Consider the following 7863-nt stretch of genomic DNA (forward strand, 5'->3'; position numbering starts at 1 on the left):
GAATTTTGCAAGAAAAAGACAGAAATATTGAATGTAGAAATTAACTATATATAGATTAAGGCATCATGAATCACAATGACACAGAATTTGAACTTTGAATTTCATCCCTCCTTAAACATTTTAGCAAGTTGCTTTAAGTAATTCCTCCCCTGTAGCCAAGGAAGATACAGCCTAGTTTTGTAAAAGCAGTTTTCAGCTGTGAAAAGTATTGGAAGATGCTTTCCTTTCCTTAACACAATCAAAAAGATATCTCCCAAAAGATACTTCAGCGGTAAAATTTGAATAGAAAATTACCCACCCGTCCACCGACCGCTCAGGACATGTGGCTGCACTTGCAAATGCGGAATCTCCCACCCATTTGTTCATTGCACATGCTAGAAGCAGCTGCCAGGCCTGTGGAAAGCAAAGACTTAACGATTGCCCTGATTAAACAAGTTTAATTGCTTAGCCATTTGCCAGTCAGCCCTGTCTATTTGATTTGAGATCGGTGTTCATCTCATAAACTTTAATTCTTTTTATTCCATAACAAGTAGTAATTTTATTTATCCAAAACACCAAGCTGAGACAGCAGAAGAACTTGAAAAAAAAATACAGTCAAGAGTTCATCCCAACATCAATTACTTCACCTACCATTAGCTTGAAAGATTCGATTGTTTTTCCTAATGGAAGGTGAAGATTAATGACACATTTTGATAATAAGCGAATTGATCTTGTGCTTGGGCTGACAGACAGCACTCCTCTTTTGCACTAAACAACAGGCCACCACTTATACAATTGTTTGGCAGATACGAAAAAACCAAACATTGATAAAGAAAATTCAAGTATGGGAAAGGAAAAGAAAGAAATGCTGCATTTTTCTTCTTTTGGGGTAGGGTATTGGCCCGACTTGATTCACCAACTCCGAGATTCAAGTCAAATCTTAAAGTAGCTGTAACCAGGCTGTGTATGCGGGCTCCTGTTTCTGTTAAACAATTAAATTAATCAACAGAACTTTCTCAGATGGTGCACGAGAAATATCTAAGAAACATGGAGCTTTGATGATTGAAGTCTCCCCCTTTCTTCTCCCCTATGAAATTATTGAGGTACGGGAACAGGTTTACTTTCTGTAATTCCTTTTTGTTTTCCAATTGCAGCTTTGGGTTGGAATTTGCCACAGAGAGCATGCCCTCTTCTCCTAGCCTCTTAGGGTCCCAGCCAGACATCATTCACTTTTCCAATACATTCGTTCACTAAAATATTGCTATAGGATATGATCAACATTGCAAACTATTATCATGTTATAATTTGTTGGTGGTTCGGGAAATGTTTTTGCTGCTAGCAGCTTGTTCCTTTTTGTAGCAGGATTCTTGAGAATTTTTCTTTTTCATTTTTTGGTGTAGTATGAAAATGAAGACTTAGGGGTTAAGTTTTTGATAGGCAACAAGAATCACGGTAATTTCACATCAATCTGTGCAGTTAAAATTGAAGAGTTTGAATACTCTTGGGATGATTTTATTGAAAAACCATTAGGGGTTTATATACAAGTTTCATTGTCAATACAAAAGAAAAAATAATCTATGCAATAAAGGAGAATTCCCTAGATCAAGCCTATAATTAAGAAAAATTATAATTAGAATCATCAAATCAATTAGAATAACCAAGTCAACCAAATCATATCAATTGAAATGATAATCATGGCAAATTAGAATCAATAATTAAGATAGCCAATAATTAAGATAGCCTTCATTACTCCCCTTCAAGTTGGAGCATGCAGATTTGCAATGCCCAACTTGATCAATAAGTCATGGAACCGATTCTGTCCAAGAGCCTTGCTGAAAATATCTGTCAATTGAAACTGTGATGAAATTGACTATAGAACAAGAGTCTTAGACTGGATATGCTACCTAATAAAATGACAATCTATCTCGATATGTTTAGTATGCTCATGAAAGACCGGATTTGCTGCAATATGGATTGCTGCCTGATTATCACAAAACAGTGGAACCGGTGTTGGGTGTGAGACATGTAGATCTGCCAATAGCCTGAGAAGCCACACAATCTCACTTGCTGTGGTAGCCATGGCCCTATACTCTGCTTCTGCAGAGGAGCGAGAGACAACTGACTGTTTCTTGGACCGCCATGAAATAGGAGATGGTATAGACAAGTGAGAGGATGATGTGTCAGTAGTTAGCTTCGGTTGTTGTGTGGATGTTATGCATGCAGAGGCATCACATAGAGGGAGTTGTCTGTAGGAGGTTGGGGTTGAAATGACTTGTCTTGGAGACCCTTTCAAGTATCTAAGAACACGCAAAGTTGCATTTAAATGAGGTTGACGCGGATAGTGCATAAATTGACTTAACATGTGAACAACAAAACTGATATCGGGTCGTGTAATTGTGAGATATGACTATCGGCCAATCATTCTTCTATACTGCCTTGGATCCGAACAAAGAGGGCCTGTATCAGGATCTAGCTTGATTTGTTGGTCCATGGGTGTTGATGCAGGTTTGCAACCAGTGAGTCCGCTATCTGCCAATATATCAAGCACATACTTTCGTTGGCTTAAGACAATACCAGACGGAGATCGTGCTACCTCAATTCCCAAAAAATATTTCAGCTTTTCCAAATCTTTTATACAAAACTCACGATCCAAGTGAGCTTTGAGTTGAGTAATCTTCAGTGAGTCGGTCCCTGTTACTATCACATCATCAACATAGATTAATACCGCAACTTCCAAAAGATGGCGATGTTTGCATTCCACCACACCATTCTGTTGAGGTGTGTTTGTGCAACTGGTTTGGGTCCTTTTCCATACCATTTTGAAAGTAATGGTCCACCAAATCCTCATGCTTAAATTCCATCCCATTGTCTGTTCGCAACATCTTTACTTGTGTGTTGAACTGTGTCTTGACCCACTGAAAAAAATAAAGTAAGAGATTTCTAGTTTCTGATTTATATTTCATGAGAAAAACCCATGTTGCCTTGTTGTAGTCATCAACAATAGTAAGAAAATAGTGTGATCTTGAAAAAGATACGGTGTGATAAGGTCCCCAAATGTCACAGTGAATTAAATCAAAAGCATGCTGACTTTTATTCTTATGATTCGGAAAAGGTAATCTGGTTTGTCTTGCCCTACAACATGCATCACAAAGAAAATTATCCTTTCTAATGCAATTAATAGATAAATTCGGAACCACTGAAAGACGATCCAAAGGAATGTGCCCTAATCGATGATGCCATAGAATCACAGTATCTTTGCCAGTATCCTTAGTTTTAGCCAAAAATGCCTTGCCCGCCCTCATTGGCTCCAAATGATACAATTTGTTTCGCACTCTACCCACTCCAATAGGCTTCCTCGAGTGTAAGTCCTGTATTACACAAAATTTAGATCCAAAAATGAGAAGGCAGTTTAAGTCACGAGTTATTTTGCTCACAGATAGTAAATTAAAACAAAATTCGGGTACACCCAGAACCCGTTCCAAAGTTAAGTTATGCCCAAGATTCACTCGACCCAAAGCATGAACTGGCACAGTGTCACCATTCGGAATTTGAACAGGTGGAATATCAGGATTTTCAACCATGTTAGATAAATTGTTGATTTGATGGGCAATATGATCTGTGGCCCCAGTATCAATTACCCACGAATTGTCTTTCTTACCAGAAAAGTTCACATTGGAGGCCATGTTGACTACTGGCCCATTGCTATTGTCGGATTGTCGGTCCAAAAGATCTATCAGTTGCTGAATATGAGCTTGTGTTAGGCCAGGAACAAGTGAGGAACACTCCTGAGGCGTGCCTGTCTCTGTCCCAGCCAAGAAAGCACGAGCTTTCGTGCCTGTCAACGTTGCCGAAGTTCTTGGCCCCCTATCACTGCGTACACGTGCTTGGTCTCCTCTAACTTTCAATTTCCTTTGCCAATCCGTTGGGTAACCAACAATCTCATAACAATCATCACGGGTGTGACCAATCTTGTCACAGTGCGAGCAACGAGGACGAGAACCTTCACCACTACGTCGATCTCGCTGTTTATTGCGTCGATCAACTCGTTGATCCCCAACCTTCAGTCCGCTGCCACGTCTTGCACTATCGGTGGCTTGATTTCTAACATTAGGGCTATTCTTTCGGGCACCATGGCTCATGACGCAACCACTGCTAACTGTTTTTCTTCTTGTGCTGCGTTTGCATAGACTCGTCCAATGGTGGGCAAGGGTTCCATGTTAAGAACTTGTGACCTAATGGTTCTATAATTATCATCCAACCCCATTAGGAAATCGAATACTTTCTCTTCCTCGCGCATCTCCTGCATCTGCCTTGTCACACCACAAGTGCACTTTCCACAGAAACAAACAGGTAAAGGTCGAAAGGTTTGAACTTCATTCCATAGTGCTTTCAATTTTCCTTAGTAGGAAGAAACTAGAACTTTCTCTTGCTATAAGAATGCAATGGCCCGCTTGAGTTCATAAACTCTAGGAGCAATGCCTTGTGTGAACCGTTCTTTAAGGTCTGCCCATAACTCACTTGCATTTTCTGCATGTACTGCTCCACCCTGTAACTCTTTGCAAAGAGCATGGATTAGCCAGGATAATACTATTGCATTACACTATACCCAATCTTGAAACTCTGGTGAATTGACTTCCGGTTTTGAAATCGTTCCATCCACGAATCCTGCTTTATTTTTAGATTGAAGGGCGTTGAGAAAACTGTGCCTCCAAGTGGAATAGTTGTCTCCTGTTTCACTTAAAGGATGGGTGACAAATATTAGGCCAGGATGATAAGAGGAATGTGGATAATAGGGTGATTTGGTATTGACCAAGGTGCTATTCGACATACTCACACCTATGGTTGGTACCAAACTCACGTTTGCCTTATCTACTCCTCCTTCACCTTTATCAGCCATAAAAAAAAATTTAACTTAGGTTGTCTGCAACCCACTCTAATACTATGAAGAGTTTGAATACTCTTTGGATGATTTTATTGAGAAAGCACTAGGGGTTTATATACAAGTTTCATTATCCATACAAAAGGAAAAATAATCTATGCAATAAAGGAGAATTCCCTAGATCAAGCCTATAATTAAAAAAAATTACAATTAGAATTATCAAATTAATTAGAATAACTAAGTCAACCAAATTATATCAATTGAAATGATAATTATGGTAAATTAGAATCAATAATTAAGATAACCAATAATTAAGATAAGTTTCATTAGAAACGAAAACATTATGGGAATCTGGTACTCTTTTCACTGTCAGGTATTAGATTTCCCAAAGCCACAGTACCAGCTCGATAGCTTTTTGGTTTACCAACTTGCCGCGTGTGTCGAACGACCAACACAACTGGATTAAGCAAAACCATTCACCCTATTAATAATAATTGGATAACAACTGGGCCAGCTCTCTTGACCGCTATGGTACAGGGAAAGTACTAGGACTAATTATCAAAGGCTGAAGCCAAGGTTGTCTGTGGTTTTTGTCACGACAACACCCCCCACAAAACCACTATCAATAAAGCTAGCTGAAGACTAAAGTTTCTAGATATTATAAGTATAATTCGGTGAGCACAAGCAAATGTTTTGTTAAGAAACGTAATTTGGTGATGATTAAAATGAAGCAAAAAGACTTTTAAGAAAGAAATCAGAGATATCAAGAAAATTAGATACTGAACATTAGAGAAGATAATCACTTTCACCCACAAACTTGTCTTACAAAACATTACTTAAACGTTGCAACCAAAGTTAAGGAAAATCAACAGAGAAAACAGAAAATTTGTACCATGATGGGCACATTTTAAGTCTGGTACCTAGTATGGGATAACCACCCATTACATGAAACGTGATTAAGCACCACAATCAACTTCTAATATTAATAATAAAGTAACTACTTAACAGTTAGCAAAGCTCAGCTGTTGACGCTGCGAACAGCTTCAATGCTGAGGCAGGAACCACTCTCAACATGTTTTTGTACTGATCTGCTTTTTGGCCAAAATCGTACCAAGCAAAGGAAAATGGTGGCGGGCATAAAGCCCATAATTGAGCAGCAGTGTGTGGTTGTGGTAAGTGTCACGACTAATTCTTGCATGCAGACCACATTAATAAACAAGAGAAGTTTGAAACTTGTAACATTTTCTTTCCTCTAATATTTATTTTTTTAAACAAGGAGAGAGCTTCTCAGTTCTTACACGGTATCAGTAGGAACAACAAGAAGGGCTCCTTGTTTTAACAGTTCAATCACAGGTTCAAGCTTCCAACTCTGTTCCTGACGGATTAACTTCCACGCAAACTAGCTCATCCTCCTGTCAATTTCTTTTTTTTTCACTTAAATTTTCAGATATTACTAGTATTATGATTCAATTGAGAAGAAATTCAAATTAGACCTTGGCGAAGCGAGGAGCGGAGTGTTTGAGACGTTTCGGACTCCTTTGAACAGCCATAGCTAAGCCGCGAGCTTAACCGAGTCGAAATGGACACTACTGGGATACAGCACCACAAGCCGTGGCGCGGTTGCGAAGGAGGCGACTTACATTATTCAATTTTAAATAATATAGTCTAAATGAGAGATTGTTAGATTTTCTCAATAATAAAGTACGGACTTACATTATTTTTATTTACCTTTTATAAAAACAAGCTAAGTTTATTTTGTCTTGATAAAGTGACAATTTGACAGCTCCTAATATGATATGATAAAGTGAGCTACGTATTAATGTTAAATATGAAGTCTCTATGAAAATGAGAGGAATAGGAATGAGCAGTTGGAAAAAGGGAGATGACGACCGAGGCTATGGGAATCGTCTTGATGGGTTGGAACGGTGGAGAAGAAGTCTGTTTACAGTTTTCGTGGATAATATCAGCAAGCGATTAACATGGCGAGAGATTTAAGGCATGCTTCGAAGAGTTTGGGGTTGTGGTCGATGTATTTATCCCAACAGGGAAGAGGGAAAGGAATAGTCAATTTGCTTTTGTAAGGTTTAGACATGAAGATGAAATGAGAAGAGCCATTAAATATGGAGCGGGGATTAGTGTTGATGGGAGGAGACTACTGGTGAAAAAAGCTGAGCATTCTCGGGAAAGAGTTGTTAACAACCAAGAGCGGTTCTATGAAAACAGACAAAGAATCGAGCCAATTAAGTCATACACAGAGGTAGTTATGGGGAGAAACAAGGAGATGATTGCTAACAAGAAGTCTGATACAGAAAAGGCAGTTAATCCCGATGATGGGCGAGAGTCTGAAGGAAAAATAATATCAGAATCATCACCCTTGAAGGTAATTTGTAATGGCTCAACAGGAGTGCAATAGGGAAGCTTAATAAGGTTCAAGCATGCAAGCCAATCCAGAGTGCTATGTTCCTGGAAGGAGTTACAGTGACAGTAAGACCGGCAGGAGGACTTAACGTGTTGGTGACAGGGATGAAATGTTAACTTTGTTAGAGTCCTACAGTGAGATTTTCGATTTATGGTTCGAAAGCATCACGCCATACAATGCTGAGGTTGAGACCAGGAGGTACACGGTATGGGTTAAAGTGGAGGAAATTCCAATGCATTTATGATGCTGGAACTTGTTTGAAGCATTAGGAATAGTTGGGGCAAGTTCAGCAAAGTCGACTATGCCACTGCAAAGTTGGAACGGTTTGATCATGCGCTCATATGTGTTGAGGTGGAAAGTAAGTCAAAAATTCCAGCTCTCCCAAGGATTCAGGTGAAAGGGCAAAGCTGAGATTGAGAGATAGATTTTAGGAATGAAAAAGAGCAAAGAAGTGGTGTAGGACTCTCCTAGCCCATTGGTGATGCAGTCATGGTGGGAGGAGGATGACGAAGGCACCAATCTACAGATGATGATGGAGATCAATCCAACGGATAAGAATGACTAGGAGAATCTTGTGTTGGGCATG

At 39.2% G+C, this 7863-nt stretch overlaps 1 pseudogene; it reads right to left on the reverse strand.

The window, feature by feature from the left end:
* Nucleotides 1-3365: 3365 nt before the first annotated feature.
* On the reverse strand, nt 3366-6408 carry LOC110427013 (uncharacterized; annotated as a pseudogene).
* Nucleotides 6409-7863: the final 1455 nt, after the last annotated feature.

This window comes from Theobroma umbraticum, unplaced genomic scaffold (genome assembly GCF_002168275.2).
Source record: "Theobroma umbraticum cultivar Fairchild unplaced genomic scaffold, ASM216827v3 scaffold_239.1, whole genome shotgun sequence".
NCBI classification, from domain to species: domain Eukaryota; kingdom Viridiplantae; phylum Streptophyta; class Magnoliopsida; order Malvales; family Malvaceae; genus Theobroma; species Theobroma umbraticum.